Raw genomic sequence first — 23705 nt, 5'->3', positions numbered from 1 at the left:
TATTTAAGTCTGAAATAATTTTTTAAGTCAATGTTCAATTATTATTAATTTCTACACAGCAATTGAAAAATTTTAAATTGTTACTTTTAAAAATTCAATTATTTCTGAAAACTTCACCTTTTTATTAATTGAAAACTTTTCTAAGTTAATTAGAATTAATAACTTTAAGATTTATTCTCAAATTTAATTATTATTACTATTATTATTATTATTTTTGGAAGCCAAAAATTTTGAAAAAATATTGAATTATTATTATTATGATTATTAATTTTTTATTATTATTTAGAGAGATATTCCCAAGAGAGAAAAAATTAACCAAATTTTTCAATAATGGAAAACATTTTTCCTTTCTTCGCAAAGAAAATAGAAAAAACAGAAATAACGTTTTACGCAGAAGAAAATTTAGTAGAAAAAATTATTTTTCAAAATGTGAAAAATGTTTTCTAAAGAGAAAAAAAATAAAGGAACTTTCTTCAGACAAGTACGATACTAGTTGAGTATTTTTCAAAAATAAAGAAAATAATTATTGTCCTTAAAGAATATTATTTTAATAAACACTGGAGTGATTCTCCAGAAGCAATTTCTCAATAAGTTATTCTTTAAGAAAAACAATAACAAAGGTGCACTCAGCAGTTTCGATGTGTTTTTCCCTCTGATAATCAGAAAAGCAATGGGTCGAAATGACTCTCACACTGTTTTCTTTATCATTAATGACGAACACAAATAACTACTTTTCTACACCTTTTGGTCTTATTTTTTCTTTTCGAACTATAGCAAACAAAATGTATTATTCTATTTTTTTTAAATAGTTTCACTTAATTATTAATTACTAATTATCCTAATTATTTATGAATTTTGTTCCTACGAACCTTTTTTTTATCTTCACACTTTACTCTAGTTTCACATTTCTTTTCTATTAGAGAATCATTTCTGGTTATTTGCTTTTGGGACAATTTTCTTGATTCTTTTCAAGCTCATATATTTCTCTGATTATATTCTTTTTCTGAATAAACTTTCTGTATAAATATAGTCAATATTTTTCTGTCAAAATATAGTTAATTTGCAAAATGCGATAAACCGACTAAATCCGGATTAAAATAATTTTTTCTCGTTTATTTGCATTTTTTTCAATTTCATCCTCTGTTTTCTTCGTTTCTATTTTCTTGCACTTTTCTTCAATTCCCAATAATTATTTAGCAGAAAGGAGAAAGAAAATTACAAGAATAGAGAAAAAAACACCCTTTTTTGCACTCATTTTTCTTCCTCCAGTTCCTCAAATTCTTTTCTTGTCTCGTTACCCTTGAATTTCTTCACATCTCTCGCATTTCTTCAATTTTCCTTTCACTGGCACATTTTTTCTCCACCTCGCGATCCTCCTGATTCCTCGCATCAACGCGGGAATTTAATTCCTCGCCACACAGTTTCTACCCTCTATTCAAAGACAAACTCCTTCTCTTTTCCTTTTTTCCCATTGCAATTGAATAAAATCTATACTAGTTTTCAATAAATTGAAACAACGACAATCAAAATCGCATTGGAACGGCCCTGACTTGGAGAGGTTGCGTGCATGGTTGGTGTATAGAGGAGAATCCTGAGTGGGGGAAAACGTGTCGCGAAGGCGAGATCGCTGTCCGCTCCTTCGTTCGTTCACTTATTCGTTCATTCGTTCGTCCGGCTTGTACCTCCGCTCGTGCCTTTCTTCATTAGTTTCTTCTTCCATGTCCACTGAGAAGGAAGAATCTCCAACCCCATTGTAGTTTAAGAAACATACAAGGAAGAAGAACAACGCCGAGTGTGAAAAATTAAAAAGTGCGCGAAAGAAAATCAACATCATCGAGATTCTTCATTTCAACCCCCTTGTTCTCCAAGTTTTTTTTTTTGGTTCTCCAAAAAAGTGTTGTAATTTTTCCTGTCATTCCTCTTTCTTAAATTTTCAATTTTTTAATTCTCCTTTGACTTCCAGATTTTTTTAATACTTTTTCTCAAGTATTTTGAATTTCTTTTTCTCAAATTTCTGAGTCGATTTTTGTAAAATTCTGCTCCTTTTAAATTTTGAAAAAAGAATTTCCACCTTTTTTGAAATTTAGATTGAAATTATAAATTTTAAGTAATTTATTGAAATATTTAAGTTTTCTTTCCTTGCGAACTGGTAGATTCTCCTCCTCAACCCTCTTTTGCATCCTTGTATTCTCGCACGTCTTCCTTCGATTCTTCCGAGTACGTTCGCCAAGATTGTGAAGGTGCAGCTTTTGTAATTTACGTTCTCCACTCACCCACTCTGAGGCAGAAGGTAACAACTTCTTTATCGTACTTTTTTCATCAAATTTCATTCATTCTTTCTTCCTCCCTCGCTCCAAGAAAAAATCCAGAAAAATTCTAAAAGAGAAAAATTAATTAAAAAAAAAAAAGAAAATTTTGATAAATGAAAAACGATAATTTTTAGAATCATTTCAGAAACAATTAAAGGTAAAAAATTTTTTTTCCTTACTCGTGGTCTAATCAGCTTTAAATTAAAAGAGTTGTCAACGTGTCACTTCATATATTGAGACTGAATAAGAAAAACGTGGGTCGTCAATGCCAGTAGTGCCATATCTCTTTTCGTACGCAAAGATCGTATCCTCCCTCCTCAATATTTTTTTTTGTTCGTACACAATTTACATTATTTGCATAAGACAAAACTGATAGTGTGTGGGCTTCTTTTATTCTTTTTTCTATCCTCCTTTTCATTTTTCTTCTTCGTCTCTCTTTCTCTTCTTTCTTCTCTCTAAGTATACGCAAATATCTTCCGGATTATGAAACACTATTCAGCAAACTTACAGATGCGTATGTCAAATTTAAATAAATGTGAACTAGGCGACAATGAGATATTGTTCCCTTCCTGCAACAAAACGGGAATTAGTCCTGACATTATTGTAATTCATTCGCAAACAATGGAACTCTTACTTTCATTCAAAGAGACATTACCTTGTTTCAAAAGTACCACTTGTTTCTTCACCTATAAGGAAAAAATTGAATTCAATTAGAAAAAATAAATTCAACTAGAAAAAATAAATTTAATTAGAAATAATTTATTTCCTATTAGAAATAAAATAAATTTTAATTATTTTTTTAGTAATTATTTTACTATTGAAAATAATAGTTGACATTATTAATATAATAAAGTTAATATAATGAAGTTAATATTATTACTATTACTATTATTATTTGAACTATTATTTCAATAGTAAAATAATTACTAAAAAACATTACTCTATAAATTGGAGATAAATTTTTTTTTCACATGCAAAAAAAATGTTAATTTCGCGATAAAAAAGAACTGCATGAGTTGATTATTGTTTATCAAAACAAGAAAACAAACATTGTATATGATCTGACAATGCAAAACAATTACATATATAGTTGACACAAATATATAAGGACTTTCTCGGAAAAAAATATAATTATTAACTCACAATGAATATTAAAAAAAAAAATTTTTTTTAATTCTCGGTATCAGTCAATTATGATTAAATAACAAATGATTTTTATTTCATTATTTAATTCACCTTCAATGGATAATTCAAGAACAAGCTCCGCGTTGAGAAAGAAGCAGGTGAATTTCAACATTTGCTAATTCTCTTTCTTATTTTATACACTTTATCGTTTTTATTTTTCACTGCTTATTACCATTTTTTGATTTTTGGGCATTTTTTCTATTATTTTATTATTTTCTTGTTTGTCTATTTTATTATTTTTTATTTTACTATTTTACTATTTAGTTTCTTATTTTATTTTATTCTTCTATTTTATTATTTTATTACTTTTTATTCGCTACTTTTATTTATTTTTTAATTTTATTCCTTCTCGCCTAGAAATATCAATAAAAAAAAAATACGAAAAAGAAATAAAAATAAAAATAGCAATAAATAGAATAGAAATAAAAATGGCAATAAATAGAATAGAAATAAAATTCCCCATCAAAGTGAAGAATGGGGAAAAAAAAAATTCTAAACTTTGTGATCTGGGCACTTTAGATGGTGAGGTGTAATGTACACCCATTTAGATATATAGAGTAGCCTTTGGAGTAAAATATAGCTCCCCATAAAGTTATAATCGTTAAAGCACATAATATAATCTGGATATAAAGGGGGGGAGAATCTATTTTCCCTCGTTTCGTTTATAAATGTAAACTTTTAGCAAAATAGCCCTTTTGAAAATTTATATAAAGATTATGTCTGTCTAACGTGATTCTTAAGTTATCGCCAGACGTCTCCCGCTTTTGCTACCAGTATGCACAAGTGCCTTGCTCTCCTCGCAAACCAAAAACATTTCAAAAGTAGTGTATTAAGCGCGAACAAAATAACCTTTTTATGAGAGCCCATTTTCTTATCTGTTCTTCATTTCTCCGAAATGGAACACACTGTTGGATCACATAATATTTTAGACACGGATCATAAATTCGGACAGTTTGTTGCAGTCTGTTGCACCTCTTTAATTTATTTGAGTTAATAAAATTTCCGCACACAACTTTTGTCATTTCGATTTCAAACTTCTCAGCTCTTCACATATTTTTTCTTTTCTTCTCTTTTTTCTTTCATTATTCTTCGTTTTTCATTTTACTTTGTCAAGAAGACATTTATTTCCTTATTTATTTATTATTATAATGCAAATTAAAAATTTTTTTTATTTTCAATTAATTTCGGAATAATATCAGATTTGAAATTTAGAAAAACTTAATTATTAACTAATTTACTAATTAATTATTGTTTTTCCAAAACTTTAATAAAATTCTTCGCAGGATATCAATTATTTTTGTTACAATTTTAAATTAAATTCCTTGAAAAAATCCAATTATTTAGGCAAATATTTTTTAATTCTTCACAGGATTTCAATTATTTTTATTATAATTTAAAATTAAATTCCTCGAAAAAATCCGATTATTTTGGCAAATTTTATTAAAATTCTTCGCAAAAATGCAAATCTTGTGGAAAATTTTGATTCAATTCTTCATGAGAATTAAAAATATTTTCAATACAATTTTAATTAAAAATACAATTATTTTCTTAAATTTTTTAATCTTTATTGTTTTATTATTTCTATTTTATTATTTCCATTATTATTTCTATTATTAGTATTTCTATTTTTATTATTATTATTAATATTTATTTGTATAATTATTAAATACGTATCTTTTTTATTACTCTACACTCAAAAGTATATATTTTTATCTTTGTCGTCTGCAATTTTGCGAATTCTAGTTTGCGGTATTATTAGTTTTTACGTTTGGTTGAACCTAAATCTGTAAAACCTTTGTAGTTCGTAAATCTAAATCTATATTTTTCGTATTTTTTTGTGGTTTTTAAACTTCTTCCCATTTTTGAATATTATACACGGAGAGAGAATTTAAATTACATAGTGTAAAAGTATTTTACAAATTAGGGAAAAAGTTTTATAACAATGCGAAATTTCAATATAGAAAATACTAAACTTTAAAAAAAAACTTATGTAAAATAGTAAAGTTATATTAAAATTTAATTAATATTCTCGATATTTGATATAATTATAACTAAATTTTACATTCGTTTTTTTTTTTTGAAAGTTTAGTATTTTTTATATCAAAATTTGTCTTTGTCGCACTTTTCTCCTAATTTGCAAAATACTTTTACTAAATTTAATAAAAATTTTCCCTCGGTGTAATTTCTGTTTCACGTCTTCTATTGCCATTGGATCTGAAACTTAATTTTTTCCCCCAATTTTATCATTAAATTTAATTTGCACATTAGTGAAGTTTACAAAATTTATAATCAACAAATTAGAAAAAAAAATATTTTTCGACTTAAACTTATATAAAATTTCACTTGATTTTTTGAAAAATAATTTACAAAAATATGAACAAAAAATGTCTATTGTTTCTTTGTAAAAAAAATATTTCTTTCTTTCAATCTTGTTGATTAAAAAAACCTCAACTTCATTGACGTAATTTTACTGTAATTTTCGAATTTAATATTTAATTTAAAATAGATTTTCACAAATACGATTTTTCGAATTAAATTCATTTTCTTTTCCTTAGAATAGATTACATTTTCTGCTGATAATAATTTATTTTCTATTCTGTCCACAATACCAGTTGAAATATTTTTTTCCTCTTGAAAACAATTTTTAAGTTCTAAATAGAAGAAAAATAACTTTTTCGATTTTTTTGCGAAACATTTTTATCATTGCCGATCGTAATTAAAAATTAACGAAAACTTTCTATAAATCGTGCAAAAAAATTGATTGATCTCTCGAAAAATTGAATAATTTTCGATAAATTATAAAAAAATATATTGTTGTATAAATTATTTATTTTTATGTTAAATAAATAAATTATCAAAAAATATATTGTATAAATTATTTATTTTTATGGTAAATAAATAAATTATAAAAAATCTTTTGATGAATTTTCTCTAATGATGTTAAAAGATCGATAATTTATTATCAGGAAAATATAAACGAACTTTACAAAAAAAAAAAAAAAGAAAAAAGAAAAATGAGGATTGAAACAAAATATCAGTTACGAGGTAATTTCGTTTTCGAAGTTGTAAAGGTGATATGAATCGTGCGTAAAGATAGATTTTGCAGTTACACACGTTTTGTTTTAGAGCGGTAGTTATACATATCCTCCTCTCCATAGGATGATACTAATTTAAAACGCAAGTGCATCAACATTCCGCGGGAATGAAACCTGAATCCGAGAAATTTAAAGATCCTTCCGCCTACGTGAAATATAAATTATTTCATTTTCGGAATCATAACTTGTGCATCTTCATTAAAAATTAAATTCACCTCTGAAAAATCTAATTTCTCATTTACAAAATACATATTTCAAATTAAAATCCTTTAATGAGAATTAGGACTAATTTTATGAATTCAGTTTCAATTCATTAAATTAAAACCTCTAATTCATTAAATTAAAACCTTCAATTCGTTAAATTAAAAATTTTAATTACTCAAGTTTCTAAAAAAAGCGAAGACTGTATTTTTTTTAATAATCGCACTCTTTTCTAATTTGGCACTAGTTCTATATTTAGTTTCGATTGTGATTTCATCAAGTTTCGCCGCATTTGCAAATGAGGACTATTTTTATCATATTTAGATTTTTTTCTTCGTTATTATGTGAGTTACATCCGGAAGTAGGAATAATAAAATTATGTAAATTTCATTATCTAATCTTTTTCTCTCTTGAAAGCGTTCATTGATCTTAAAAAAAAGTAAGAAAAAAGTATAAATTTTCTCTTATCATTGTCTCGGTAAATTTTCGAAATTCCTTTGCATTTTGGAAAAAAATTCTCCTCTTGACAATACAATAGTATCGTTAATATTTTTTTTCTCCTCTTTTAATTGAATATAAAGTCATTGTTTTATCGCAAAAAAATCGAGATTCGCATTGTTTTTCGCAGTAGAGGGGAAACTGATTTTAATGATACTATTCAATAATCCATTGGAAAAATTGTAACTTTACGAGTTTGAAATAATTTATTGTGCAATTAACGTTGTATTAGCCAACAATGATTATGTGTGAATCTTTCTCTTTTTTTTTTTTTTTGCCATCACACAAATTCTAAATCATTGATAATTTTACGAGCCATTTAATTTCCATCTTTTATCGGCTTCAAGCTGTTCAAGAACCTGCTAAGACTTCATAAAATCGATTGGATACAGTAATGAAATCAAAGTATTTTTTTACACTTTGCATTTATAATGTCTTCATAAATGTAAATGATTGCCGAGGGAATATTTACCTTTCTATTTTTTTTTTCACAATTTTATAGAAAGTTTGTCAATCGAACATTTTTTTTTTCAATAGAAAAAAAATATTATCAGCAGAAAATGTAATCAAATTGATAAAAAAGAGTTGTTAAATAATTTTCTTTACCTTTATATTTGATAAAATGCATCCATCAATCAATTTTTCCGATTACGAAAAAAATCGAAGTGAAGAAATCGTGTCTGTTTTTTTGTGCGGCTTTGATTTTATCAGGTTTTCAATTCAAGTAAAAGAGCTCTCGTGGAGTGGACCACAAAATTTTTGACGCCTCGTAAATATTTAAATATCTTGACCCGAAGTGCTTCCAAGAACTGACATGCATGCCACAACGAGTAAAGAGCATCATACAGAGCATCCCTGCAACATGGAGGATGCATCTGCATAGCCGGTTATGGTGTAACAGCCGTATAATTGATCTTGAAAGTCCTGTCGTTCCTCAAGCTTTTATTCATGAATCAGTATATGATAATCGTGCGATATTTTTTCCTCTTCTTCTTCTTCTCTTTTTTTTTGACAGTTTTGAAAAGATATAGTATCCTGAAGGCATCATCCACTTTTCCAATTCGATGACCTCCGGGTCCCAGAAACGTTTGGCGCCAATCGTACAATTTCTTTTCCATTTCTGAACGCGAACGCCTGCAGAATTCTCCTTTTATCTCTAGATATTGTGTTATTTATACACGTACTTGTATACTACATGATAATCTACTCCAATCTCACTACTCGATTCGTCTTCTCATTTTTTTTAAATGTCTGATTTGACTCTTGTTCTCTCTCAAAGTCTGGTTTTGAGCTTTCATCGAACACTCCAATTCTTTTATCAACTTGGTTTGTTTTTTAAAAGTTCGCCTCGTCTTCTTGCACTGCATATGGTGACCTGTGGAAAAATAAAAACGATTTTCATTTACCATTCGATTTAAAGACAAAAAAATTACTTTTTGAAACCAAAAATGAAAAATTACGAATCAATTATTGACAAAAATATAACCAGTCCGAGTCAAATAATAAGGAAATAAAAATAAAAATAATAATAAGAGAACATTTTACTTAAAACTATAAATTAATTTTTTCATAAAAAAAAAAAAAATAAAGAAATCGGAAGACTCGGATAATCGATTTCTTCATGTTTTATTATAATTAGAGATTAAAGAGTGATAAAATTATTATTTTATATTATAAAAATATTGTTACTCTAACTTCTTCAAAACTATTTTCATCATTTCAATTCAATTACTATTTTCCAAAATTTTAAACCAAAATTCTTCTTTAAATCAATTATTTTTAATCATTAAAGAAAAAGTTCTTTCAGAATTTTCAAAACCATTTCTTGACAATTCAATTTTGCGAAATTTCATCGATCATTCGGAAATTCTTCAACTAAATATATATTTGAAAATAAAAACTTCAAATAATTTTTAAAAAAATTCAATTAAACTTTTCCATAAAAATTAATTCTTCAGAATTGTTAGTTAGAAGTATGAAAAGTTTTAAATTTAAAGTTTCAAAAATTTTAATTTTAAACCTTTTCAAAATTCAATTATTTCCAAAAATTCACGCCAAAATACTTGTAATTTTATTCAATTATTTTATAAAATTTTAACTAAAATTCATTTTTAAATTAATTGCTATTAAAAAATTCTACGAAAATTAAATTATTTAAATACAAAAATACAAAATAATTTATTGAAGAATTGAATGTTTCTCAATAATTGAATTCTCATTAAGAATTTTATAAACAAATTTTTAAATAATTGAATTCTTTTAACGAATTTAAAATATTTATTTAAAATAATTGAAAATCTGCAATAAGTTTTGTTATATTGAAAATAATTAAATTATTGCGTAGAATTTTATTAAAAATTTTTTTAAATAATTGAATTCTTTTGGAAAATTTTATTGAAATAGTAATATAGTGGAAATCATTGATTTGAGGGAAGTTTTTGAAAATAATTGAATTTTTTCCATGAATTTTATTAATATTTGTTAAAATAATTGAATTCTTACGAAAAATTGTATTCAAACTGAATTGAAAATAATTGAATTCTTGCACCGAATTTTATTAAAATTTTCAAAAATAATTGAATTCTTACGAAGAACTTTATTTAAAAAAAATTAAATTTCTGTGAAGATTTTATTATTTATGAAAATTTTTTTAAATAATTGAATGGCATCGAAAAATGTTATTAAAAGTTTTGAAAATAATTCAATTCTTTGAAATATTTTTATTATCTATGAAAATAATTGAATTCTTGCGAAGAATTTTATAAAAAAAATTTTTTAAAAATTGAATTATTTCGAAGAATTTAATTCAGTTTTGAAAATAATTGAATTGATGCGAAGAATTTTATTGTTGTTTTTCAAAATAAGTTTTCTTTAAAGAATTTTATTAAAGTTTTTGAATATGATTGAATTTATTCAAAAGAATTTCATTATTTATGATAATAATTGAATTTCTATTTTCTACAAAGAATTTTGCTATTTACAAAAATAATTAAATTCTTTCGAAAGAATTTTAATAAAATTTGAAAAAGTAATTGGATTTTTTTCGAGGAATTTAATTAAAATTGTAATAAAAGTAATTTAAATGCTGCGAAGAATTTTTAATATTGTTAAGAATAATGGAATTATTTCGAAGAATTAAATTCAGTTTTGAAAATAATTGAGTTCTTGCTAAGAATTTTATTAAAATTATTCAAAATCATTGAATTCTTACGAAGAACTTTACTAAACTTTTTTAATTAAATAATTGAATTCTAGTGAAGAATTTTATAAAAATCATTTTCAATAATTTATTTTTTTGAAAAATTTTATGAAAATTGTGTTTTACATTAATTAAATTCCTGTGAAAATTTTATTAAAATAGATATTTAAAATCATTGAATTGAGGAAAATTTTTGAAATTAATTAAAATTTGGCCAAGAATTTTCTTAAAATTTTTGAAAAATAATTGAATTTTAGATAATTGAAATTTTGTCAAGAATTTTTTTAATTATTTGAACATAATTAAATTTCTACGAAGAATTTCATTACTTTTTAAAATAATTAAATTTCTGCAGTTATTTGCAACTTCTCCAAAAAATTCTTGAAATTTTAAATTTCAATTTCGATCTTTTTTTCATAAAAACTGATTTTTCTACTGAAAAAAAAGAAAATAAAAATTGTCCCCGAAATTAAGAAATGTTTCATTTTTTAAAAAATTTATCACAAAATAAATTTCTCTTTTCAATTTCAAGAAGACTTGAAAATATAATTCTCATATTTAATTCATGAAGTAAATTGTTTTTTTAATTGTCAATTTTCTCACACTATCAGTCAATATACACTGATAATGCATAAGTGAATATATTTATAATATTAAACAGAATTTGAGAAAAGTTGATGTCGTGAAATCCATTTAGCAGAAAAATCATCATTTGCATATACAAAGTTTCTAATCAATCTCTAATCAGAAACAGAAATTTAGAATTAGTATATAGGTATAATTAATGAATAAAAAGAAAGGGAGGTATAAATTATGTGGGCGTTGCCTTACGTGGGCAATGAAAACTTTCCGCACCATAGGGGTTCTAAATATAAAATTGCAAAATGCAATCTTTTCAAATTCTTCATATTTAATAAGATTTTAATTACGTTTCAATTAATATTGCCAATGAGAATAAAAATATCCGAGATAACAATACAATACTTGTTTTTTTCACAACTCTTTCTCACACATTGATTATTAACATTTTTCGTAATAAGTCTATTTTTATATTATGATAAAAATTTATAAACAATTTTTTATTAATAATTGAAATATTAAAAGTTTCTTCTCAAGAATCTAGTAATAGAAATTTTAATTCTTCTTTACGATCTCAATACGGAAATTTTAATAAACTGACAATTTTTGAAAAAAAGATTTTAGAAATCGATTTGATTAATAATGTTAATAAAACATTATAATATTGATAAATACTCTTTTCAGATATATTTAAAGTAACAAGTCTTCCCAAAAACAGAAATCATAATCGCCGATATGATCAAGCGGCTAATGTCAAAAGATTGTAAATACGTAAAGAGAGAGATTAGATACTTGAGACTGTGATTCGTGACAGCGTATAATTTAATAATATTAATGAATCACAATTAATATTAATGATTTCTTTTCCAAGTGTAGGAAGCTCGAGATTTTTTTTTCAATTTCTTCAAACATACTTTTTTCATTTATTCATTTATAATACCCACTTTATACAATTTTTTTTTCTACTTGTCATTTCAACTTGAGACCCACTTCATTTTTTTTACTGAATAATAGAACAAACACTAATCTGACATTTATACCTACTGACAAAAAAAAAATATCTCAAGAGAATAAAAAATCGAAAATGTTTTAAATTATTTTTTTTCTAAATATGTTTATGCAATTTTCCTGATTTGTGGAATTTATTTTGTACGGTTTATACGCTTATAATTCATCACATTTTGAAAACAGGTTTTTGAAAATTATTATTCTCTTAATGAGTAAAAGCGTTACTTTAGAAACCCAAGACCTTGTTCGCCCAACCTTTCAATTTTTTTAATGCCCCTTGGTGCATAAAATTCTTGAGAAGAATTCCGAGAGATCTTTTTGAAGCGCGAAAAATTCACCCTAATTCCGAGAACTTTTTCATTATAGCAAAATTAGTTAATTAATTTATTTTCGTAATTAAACATAATTAATTAATTCATTATATTTTTTCTTCTTTATAGAAGAAGAATTTGAAATCTAAAAAGGAAAAATTTGCGGCAATATTGAAGAAAATTGATAAAAATAAACTTTGTCACTGCTAACCTTTTGAGTTTAGCTTTTGACCTCGGAACAACTGGAGGTTTAAGAAGATAATTGACAAAGGAAATCGAAGTGCGAGAAAGTATATAGCAGTTGAAGACTAACAGAAATGGTAGACAATTTGTCTCTGACTCATTCAGCAATTCTTCCTGATTGGGTTACTATGTAAACTGCTCTTGTGCTCTTTTTTGTCTCTAGCTCTTCAAATTCCGGTCAGCATTCAAGCACATAATAATTTAACCCTGCAAAAGAAACAATACATTATTATTTTTTTTTCAAGCTAAACATTATTACGTAATTGCTATTACATTATACTTGTCATTACAAAATAATTACTTACAATATTAAACATTGTATATTGTAAAATAATATTTAGAAATGTTTATTAACTTACAAGATTAATATTTAGTGTATTGTTAAATAATACCAGCAAATATTACGCGCGTGAAAAAATTACAAATTTTTCAATTATCAACTTTAGTTTTTGAATAATTTTAGATTTCAAAAAACTAGAAACTTAACTAATAAATTCTTATTATCTATTATTTTTTAATATTTTAGTAAAATTCATGGAAACAATTCTTTTTTAAAAATTTTAATGAAATTATTCGTTAGAATTCAATTATTTTTTTAAAAATATAATAAAATTCATAGAAATCATTCAATTATTTTTAACAATTTTTATAAAAATCTACGCAAAAAGGCAATTATTTTTAATTTAAGTTTAATAAAATTTTTCTCAAGAAAAAGAATTCAATTATTTTTATAAACAATAAAATTCCCCTGAGAAATTCAATTATTTTCAATAGTTTTAATAGAATTTAATGGAAAAATTCAATTATTTTAACAAATACTAACAAAATTCTTGGAAAATATTCAATTATTTTCAAAAATTTTAATAAAATTCTTCGGAGAATTTCAATTAATTTAAATACAATTTTAATAAAATTTCTTAATTGAATTTTATTATTTTAAAGAATTCTTATAAAATTCATCAAAAAAAATTAAATATTTTCGAAAATTTTGATAAAATTCTTCGCATAAATGCAATTATTTTCAATACAATTTTAATAGAATTTTTTTAAAATTCAATTATTTTAAAAAATATTAATAAAATTCAATAATTTCCAAAAATTTTAATAAAATTCTTCGGAGAAATTCAATTATTTTTAAAAATACCTAATAAAATTTCTCTAATAAGAGATTCAATTATTTCCAATAGAATTTCTGAAAAAATTCAATTATTTTTACAAATATTAATAAAATTTATAGTAAGAATTCAATTATTCACAAAATTCATCAATACAATATTTGATAAAATATTTTTTAAAAACGAAATTAAAAAAATGTTTATTAAATTTTCGAAATTAATTGAATTATTTTCAAAAAATTTAGAATATTTAGAAAATAATTGAAATCTTCGAATTTAATTACAATTTTTTTAAATTATTGAATTTATAAGAGAAAATTTATTATTTATGAAAATAATTGAATTCTTGTGAAAATTTGTATTAAATTTTTTTAAAAATATTATTGTTTTTGAAAATAATTGAATTCTTTCGAAGAATTCGAAGAAAATTTCAATTATTTCCTAAAAAATGTAATAAATTTCAATAATCCATCAAATTTTTTAATTAAAAATATTAAAAAGCACGACTATTTTAAAATCTTAAAGGAAATTCTTCATAAAAATTTAGTCATTTTCATAAATTCTAATAAAATTTTTCCAAATAGTTAAATTTTTTATAAAAAATCCAATAATCATATTTTTAATTACAATTATTAATAATTACGAATATTTTAAAAAGTGGAAGAAATTTTTTTGTTGAATTCAATTGCATTCAAAATTTTCAATTAAAATTATTAAAAAAATAAAAAACTTCATTCTGTTAAAAAAATTCGAAGAAATTTTTTTCGAGAATTAATTTATTTTTTATTTAATTTTTAATAAAATTTCTTTTAAGAATTAATTAATTTTTGACTTAATTTTAATCAAATTTCTTAAAAGAATATTCAATTATTTTCAATGAAATTTGAATAAAATTTGTCAAAAGAATTCCATTATTTTTAAAACTATTAAGAAAATTCTTCTCAAAAATTAAATTATTTTCAATAAAATTTAAGAAAAATTTGTCGAAAGAATCCAAATATTTTGAAAAATATTAATAAAATTTTTTTCAAGAATTAATTTATTTTTGATTTAATTTTAATAAAATTTCTTAAATGAATTCAATTATTTTCAAAAAACCTAATAAAATGTATTATTAGTAATATAAGTATGCTATTTCCAACAGAAAAAGTAGAACAAATTGAAGAAGAGTGAAAGAAGTCAAAGAAGTCAAGCCATAAGAAAACATTTAATTTACTAAAGAAGAAGTAAAACCAATTCCGAAAATTCTCATCCCCAGAAAATGATTCTCATTTGGAGTGAAAAAGAAGCTCCTTATCTCTTGTCTTTGGCGACTGTCTTAATAAATTCCAATAACACAAAAATGCACAAGATACAATTTTGTGATAAAATCAAAGATGCTTGATAAAGAAAATAAATTTGTATGACTTGGGTAGATTATATACGGTGGAATCAAAGGCGTAAGAAAAATTTTCACCAAGGTTCAAGTTCAAGATCACTTGGTGTAATGTTCAATCTAAATACAGAGGAAAAAAATAGTAAAAAAAAAAAAAATTCTGTCTCGTTATCTTTAATGTTACCCGCGGCGACAGCTCGTATTTCATTTTGATATTTATCCAGTTGCTCTCGCGCTTTTTTTTGCCTTTATACGTACATGTATAAAGTATACAACCAGGCCTGTTAAAATGGATTTACGTGATTTCGTCTAATTGCATTCTCCCTTTTCGAATCGTCTAAACGATATTATAAATGCAGTTTTACATTATCAAGTGGTAAAACGAAAAGAAAAAAAAAACGAAGAAAGATACAGATAAATATGGAAGTTGATTGGATAATCATAGGCGAGAAGATTATCCTGTCATGTCATATGATACGTCCTGTCTTGAATTAGAAGCGCCAGCAGAATTGCAATAAGATCTAATTATTTCACACCTCGATGTCTTCACTTTCCTTCGGAATGATTATTATCAAACAGTAAGGAATTATTCTCCCTTCTTGCAAACAAAATTCTCATCTCAATGTAATCTTCTTATTAAGATCATCACGAAAAATATTGTTCCTTCAACTGCAAAAGAAAAAGAAAATTGTATTTAAAAATTTATACAAGAAGAAGAAGAAGAAGAAGAAGCCGAAGATGATTGCAGACTTCGCACTCGATAATTATTTTTAAAAAAGTAGCAAAGAGTAGCTTTCAAACTAAAAAAAAGTAGTAAAAAAGTAGCTATCGAAAAATTAAACTTGACGACCAAAAAAACTCGTTTTAGACACTTTACAAAACTGACAAAAATTCCATTCTATATTTTATTTTACTGACTTTTTCCTAATTTTCATGAAAAAAGTATTTACTTCTTTCTTATCCTGTTAATAAATTGAATTCCTTACAACGAATTTTATTATTCATTGAAAGAATTTAAATATTTAAAAAAATAATTTAATTTTTGCGAAGAATTCTAGAAAAATTTTTAAACAATTGATTTTTTTCGACTAATTTTATGCAAATTCTAATTTAAATAATTGAATTACTAAGAAATTTTTCAAATTCATGAAAAAAATTGAATTCTTACGAAGATTTATATAAAATTTTTTTTAAATAATTGAATTCTGTTTGGAAATTTTATGAAAATAGTAGATATTGAAAATCATTGAATTGTGAAAAGTTTTTAAAAATAATCAAATTTTACAAAGAATTCTATTAAAATTTTTGAGAATAATTGAATGTCTGTGTGTCATTTTATTAAATTTTTTTGAAAATAATTAAATTTCTAAAAATTATTTTATTATTTATGAAAATAATTGAATTCTTACCAACGATTTTATTAGAATTTTTTAAAACAAATTTTCAAGAAAAAATTTATTACTTTTTAAAATAATTGAATTCTTGTGATGAATATTGTTCAATATGAAAATAATTGAATTTTTAAAAGAATTTTATTAAAATGCCTCAAAATAATTGAATTTTCGGGAATAATTTTGTTATTTATCGAAATAATTGAATTCTTTCGAACAATTTTATTAAAATATTGAAAAATAATTGGATTCCTGTGAAAAATTCTAATATTTTTGTAAATAATTGAATGTTCTTTAAGAATTTTATTAATATTTGTTTAAAAAAATTGTATTGAAAATAATAGAATTATTTCGAAGAATTTTAATAAAGTTTTCGAAAACATCAAATGTCTTTCCAGGAATTTTATTAAAATTGCATTAATAATGATTTAATAATTGCGAAGAATTTTAATAACATTTTTGAAAATAATTGAATTTTTTTAATAATAATTTGTTAAAATAATTGAATATTTTAAAAAAATTCTATTAAAATTTGTATTAAAAATTATTGAGTCGCTTAGAGGAATTTTATTATTTTTAAAAATAATTGAATTCTTCGGAAGAATTTTATTATATTTATAACAAAATATTTGAATTCTTACGAAGATTTTAATTACAATTTTTGAGAATAATTGAATAATTGTTTCCAATAAATTCTATCAAAATTGTATTGAAAATAATTAAATTTCTCATGAGAATTTTATTATTTATAAAAATAATTGAATTCATGCGAAAATTTTTATCAAACATAAATTATAAATAATTGAATTCCTGAGAAGAATTTTATTATATTTATAACAAAATAATTGGATTATTGTTAAAAATTGTATAAAAATTTTGTTAATAAATTTATTTTTTTGAAATTTCTTTAGAAATGCTATTTATTCTAAAATAATTGGATTTCTTCAAGAATTTTATTAATATTTGTTAAAATAATGAATTTTTTTTTCAAAAAATCCTATTAAAATTGTATTGAAAATAATCGAATTTTTTAGGAGAATTTTATTATTTATAAAAATAATTGAATTTCTTCGAAGAATTTTACTAAAATTTTTGAAAATAATTGTATTTATTAGAGGAATTTTATTATTTAAAAAAATAATTAAATTCCTGTGAAAATTTTATTATTTATAGAAAATAATTGAATTTTAGATGAATTTTATCAATTTTTTTTAAATAATTGAATTCTTTTGCGAAATTTGATGAAAATACTGTAGATATTGAAAATAATTGAATTTCGAATATTTTTTGAAACTAATTAAATCGTTTGAAAGAATTTGATTATCATTTTTGAGAATAGTTTTTTATTTTTAGTATTAGCGAATTTAAAGTAGTGGAAATTCTTAAAAAAGAAGAAAAAACAGAAATAGTAGCTTTTAGTGGCTGAAATCTAAAAAAAAGTACCCAAATAGTATAATGTAAAAAAAAGTAGTAAATAGTAGGTTTTTACTAGATGAGTGCGAAGGCTATATGATTGAAATATGATTTTTAAAAAACTTAGAGCTATTCATACCGGATGAATAGTTTTTATATTATGACAGGAAAAATATTTTAAGACACTAAAATCAACATTGTAGGTGTGTACAGTAAAAACTTCGTCACTAGCAGTCCGATTAAAAGAAGTTTAAGAAATGAAAACCAGATGTACCTATTTCTTACATTGAAACAACAAATAAAAAAGTCTCAATTCTCCGAGGGGCCTCAATTTCTCATGTTTTTCAAATGTTTTAAATTCTACTTTATCACAATGCTCGCGCCTCTTTTTACGATATTTGTAATACAGATGGTTAATCGATTGTCTAAACAATTACTTTATTTTTAGTCCCACGGAAGTGAGTACTTCTATTTTTAAAAAAATTTTCCTTCCCAAAATCCTTCACACAATCGTTATGTAATGAAACAAAAAAAAAATACTCATAAAAAAAGAGAATCTTTTCTAAAAATCACGAAAATAAAAAAACACTTTTGCGATTTTTAGAAAAGATTCTCTTTTTTTTAATAGTAATTTTTATGGGAATTGTTCTCAACGTATCACGGTCATCAACAAAAACCGACTATAAATACGGATTATGCTTGAATGAATCAGCTTGGATCAAATCTCTCTTTCTCTCTCTCTCTCTGTTTCTCTTTTACCAGTAATCCATAATTTGTTTCGATACATATGCCAGATATCTGACAGGTTTAAATATATAGATATATACCGAGAGAGTACAGGTGACGAAAATAACTTGACCTAGACCTCGACACTATATACCAGAAGTCTTTTAACAAGAAGCCATGCCTAAAATGCCATTAACTCCTTACTCGTCGTTTTGCTACTTCGTTCAACAAGGCCTCCGTTCCTATGGACGATACCCTATCTCAGATTTAATAGCAGATTCTGAAAGCAACACATGGGAATTAAGTGACTCCGCCAAGACTCCTTTGAAGCAAAACAAAAAAAAGAAAAAGAAAAAAAATTCCCTTCAATTACTAGCATGAAAATTCCTTCAATTTTTTTTTCATTTCGAAGCAAAAAAGAAAAAAAAATCAATTTTCAATTAGTTTTCGTGTAAAAATTATTTTCAATTGAGAAAAATTCTATTCGTTAATTCAATTAATGTCAGCATTAAATATGACTCAATATTTTGTAGCGAAAAGAAAAATGAAAATCGATTCAATATTAAATCGTAATAATTTAATACTCGTTCAAAGCCGAAAGGCATGAACGTGTATAATAAATAATAATAATTTAATAGTTCACTTACAGGATTATTATTACGAAAATTTGATTTTGTTTTTCCCTGATTTCGAGACTGAAATTCGACTTTTGCCCTGATTTCTAATAAAAAAAATAAAGAGTTCAATTATAGAAAAGAAGATAATTTTTAGAGGCAAAGCTTCAATTTTAAAACACGTCTACCTACGTTCGGATATTAAATTAATTATTGTGCCGTACTTCCTTCAATTATTTTCCAGAGCTTCAAGAAAATGCATACAAATATTCAATTATTTTAAATAGAATTTTAGGTAACTTCAAAAATTTCAATTGTTTGTTTTTTAAATTCAATTCGTTTTTAACAATAGAACTGAAATATTATGATTTAGTTTCGAAATTAGAAAACTTTAAATTACAATAGTAATATTAGTAACTATTATAATTTTAAGTTCTCTAATTTCGAAACTGAAATAATTTAAATATTGTAAAGAATTTTATTGAAAATATGAAAATAATTGAATTGTTTCAAAGAATTTAATTAAAAATCTTTAAAAATAATTAAACTTTTTCAAGGAATTTAATTAAATTATACTGAAAATAATTCAATCCTTTGGAGAATTTTATCAGATTTTTCGAAAATAATTGAAATCAAACAGAATATTTTATTAAAATTTATGAAAATTATTGAATTTTCTTAAAGAATTTTATTAATATTTGTAAAAAAAATTGAATTTTTCACAAAAAAATTCTATTAAAATTGTACTGAAAATAATTGAATTCTTGCGAAGAATTTTAATTCAGTTTTCGAAAATATTTCATTTCTTTCGTAGAATTTTAATAAAATTTTTGAAAATAATTGAATTTTTTTAAAAAATTTTATTAATATTTGTTAAAATAATTGAATTTTTTCATGAATTTTAATAATATTTTTAAAAATACTTGAATTTCTTAGAGAAATTTTATTATTTTTAAAAATAATTGAATTGTTACGCAGATTTTTATTAAAATTTTTGAAAAAAATTGAATTTATTCAAATATAATTCTATAAAAATTGTACTGAAAATAATTGAATTTCTCAGGAGTATTTTATTATTTATAAAAGTAATTGAATTTCTCCGAAGAATTTTATTTATAAAAGTAATTAAATTTTTTTCAATACTTTTATTAATATTTGTTAAAATAATTGAATTTCTTCGAAAAAGTTCTATTGAAATTGTATTGAAAGTAATTGAATTTCTCAAGAGAATTTTATTATTTATAAAAATAATTGAATTTCTCCGAAGAATATTTATAAAATTTTTTAAAAAATGGAATTTTTTCCACGAATTTTAATAATATTGTTTAAAACAATTATTGAATTTCTTAGAGAAATTTTATTATATTTGAAAATAATTGAATTCTTGCGACGAATTTTATTATCTATGAAAGTAATTGAATTATTTTGAAGAATTTTCTCTAGTTTTAAAAATAATTGAAATTTTTCGAATATTTTTATTATCTATGAAAATAATTGAATTTTTTGTGAAATTTTTTTTATGAAGCTAATTGAATTCTTGCAAAGAATTTTATGATAATTTTTTTAAAAGAATGGAATTCATTCGAAAAATTTTATTCATTTTTGAAAATTGATTTTCTTTAAAGAATTTTATTAAAATTTTCGAATATAAATGAATTCCTTCGAAGAATTTTATTATTTATGATAATAATAAAATTCTTGAAAAGAATTTTATTACCTTTGGTAAGAATTAAATCCTAGCAAAAAATTTTATTTCAAGTTTTAAAAAATGATTGTATTATTTCTAGAAATTGTATTAAAATATTTTAGAAAATACTTGAATTTCTGCAATTAATTTTATTATTTTTAAAAATAATTTGGTTTTTTCCAGTACTTTTGATAAAATTGTCCGACATTTTTCTGATTTCCCTGACCTGCAGTATTCCTGCTATAATATTAAAACATTATATCTGCGAGTTCAACGATAAAAAATAAAATTGTTAAATTAAAATTTCTTTATACAAATAAAAAGAAAAGTATACAAAAATTATAAAATTCACAAGAATATTCGATTACATCAAAAAACAGATGTAATTGCGACGAAAATAAATTTCAATTGAATTACTAAATTGAAACTTTCGTTTATAAGGAGATAAATTAATATAAAAATGAGTGAATCACCGTGTTTAAGGGACGAAATTTTAAATGTAATGGGGAAAGAGAGTGAGACTAAACAATAATAATTATTCTTTCTAAGAGAAGAGCATCACTCCTTTTAAATTCAATTCAATAGGGTACTTACCGCCTTTTAAGGAGGGGAGACATCACGACGTCTCCCGATTTATTTTACTTAAGAAGAAGAGGTCAAATCCCGAGTTCAATCCAGTTAGACATTCTATTTCTGAGTCGTTTATGTAAAAAAAAAGGGAAGTGAACATTCACTCTCTATCGGCACCTCTGCTTTCTCAGGTTAATGTTACATAAGATGAATGATAGATCCTTATCCTTCGCTTAATTACCACATTTACCATATTTCATATCTGAGACAAGATTTTTTCCCCGCATCTGATCGAAATAAATCAATTTCTCCTCCGAATCTGCAAATATATCAAGAGTTTAGTAGTCATAAAAAACAAATACGTTACATATAGAAATTTCATTATTTTTTTCACTAAATAATTGATATTTTCTACTAATTAAATGTTATTAAATTCTAAACTAAATGTAATTAAATACTAAATTAATATTAGTTAATTAATTAATAATATTAAATCGATGTTAATATTATTAATTAATAGTATTAAATTGGAATTAAATTAATAGTAATTAAAATGTAAAATTAATAATTTACTTTTAATAATAGCCTTTTAATGAATAAAATATATTTTCCGAAATTCGTATCCTATTATCAAGGGTAAAATTAATTTTCGAGATAAATTAAAAATGCCCGATATTATGGGAGATTAATTTCGTACTCCTCCTACACTTCGTATGTGGTTCACCCTCGTCTTGAAGATCTGCTCTGAACCCTTATAGGAAAAGAAACAATTTATCATTCCCACGAAAGAAAGAAAGAGGAAAAAACATCTTTAAGAGGTCAGACGCGCGGCTCCACCTTCTCATATCATCTAAATTGTATAGACTGCGAGAAAAATTTTTGCCATTTTTTTTGTCGATTTATCGGCCCTCTTCTTTTTTTCGCTCTTTCTCTCTCTCTTAGAGAAATATACCACTGTTTATTGTTTCAAACTCAATAAGAATTTTACAAACACACACAAGCACATATACTTGAAAATGTATCGTCTTAATTTATTGTTTTGCTGCTATCCGACACTTGTTGTCTATACAACTTATTCAACGTGTTGCCTCTTGTGTGTATAAACTTGTTAATCCAACGCAGACTGATAAATGACACTATTTTATCCTCACAAGTACCCACATATTTTCAAAACTTCTCATCCGTTTGCGGAAAATTTATTTTTTTCACCTACTTTACTTCCTAACGTTCCTTTTTTACATTGAAACTAAATTTATTCGCTTGTGATATTATAGCAAAATAAATAATAATAAAAATAAAATGTTCTTTCAAATAACAAATATTTATTTGTTCAAATAACAATTGTTTATTTGTTCAAATAACAAATATTTATTTGTTACTTGAAACAAAAAATTTTTTTTCCAATGTACTTTGAAAGAATAGGGTTGACCCAAAAAATTTGATTTTCTTTTTCCCTGATTTCCGCAGACAAAATTTTGACTTTTTCCTTGATCCCTACAAAATTTTTAATTTTCAAATATCAATTTCAGATTACAATTTCAGATTCAAAATTTAAAATGATTAGAAATTAAATAATTAACTAGTTCCTTATTATTAATTTCAAACAATTAAAAACAATTATTTGCAAGGATTTAATTATTTTGAAAAATAATCAAAATTCTTAGCAGAAATCCAATTATTTTCAAAACACTTTAAATAAAATTTCTAAAAATAAGTCAATTATTTTTGAAACTTTAAATAACATTTTTCGCTAGGATTTAATTATTTTCGATAAAATTCAATTATTTTTAAAGATGACAAAAAAAAATTCTTTTCAAAAATTGAATTATTTCCAAAACTGAATAAAATTCTTGAAATTAATTCCATTATTTTCAAAAATGTTCATAAAATTCTTCCCAAAAAGTCAATTATTTTAACAAAAAAAAAAATTTTTTTCACGGTAATTCAATTATTTTCATAGATAATAAAAATATTTGAAAGAATTCGATTATTTTCATAACTTTTAATAAAATTTTTCGATAAAATTCAATTATTTTTAAAGATGACAAAAGAATTCTTCGCAAAAATTCAATTATTTTCAAAACTGCATAAAATTCTTCAAAATAATTCAATTATTTTCAAAAATTATCATAAAATTCTTCCCAAGAATTTAATTCCTTTCATAGATAATAAAATTCTTCTCAAGA

The 23705-nt window shown here is 23.3% G+C and overlaps 1 long non-coding RNA gene across 3 annotated transcripts in view; it reads right to left on the bottom strand.

Annotated features, from left to right (window-relative positions):
- Nucleotides 1-23705, bottom strand: part of LOC122509060 — a 46877-nt gene that overhangs the window by 3156 nt on the left and 20016 nt on the right. For 2 of the 3 annotated variants that reach the window (XR_006302284.1, XR_006302285.1), the window contains 6 exons: nucleotides 21544-21838; nucleotides 12597-12835; nucleotides 7895-8663; nucleotides 2965-2995; nucleotides 2489-2878; nucleotides 870-2376 (listed from right to left, as the gene is read on the bottom strand). This is a non-coding gene — a long non-coding RNA (uncharacterized LOC122509060). Of the gene's footprint in view, nucleotides 1-869; nucleotides 2377-2488; nucleotides 2879-2964; nucleotides 2996-7894; nucleotides 8664-12596; nucleotides 12836-21543; nucleotides 21839-22092; nucleotides 22315-23705 lie in introns of those variants that run through there. The other variant, XR_006302286.1, reaches the window with a different exon arrangement.

The sequence above is a fragment of the Leptopilina heterotoma genome, unplaced genomic scaffold (assembly GCF_015476425.1).
Source record: "Leptopilina heterotoma isolate Lh14 unplaced genomic scaffold, ASM1547642v1 Lhet_59, whole genome shotgun sequence".
In the NCBI taxonomy this organism is placed as follows: Eukaryota; Metazoa; Arthropoda; class Insecta; order Hymenoptera; family Figitidae; genus Leptopilina; species Leptopilina heterotoma.
Note: the sequence above shows the minus strand (reverse complement) of the source record. Positions and strands in the feature narration are given on the sequence as shown.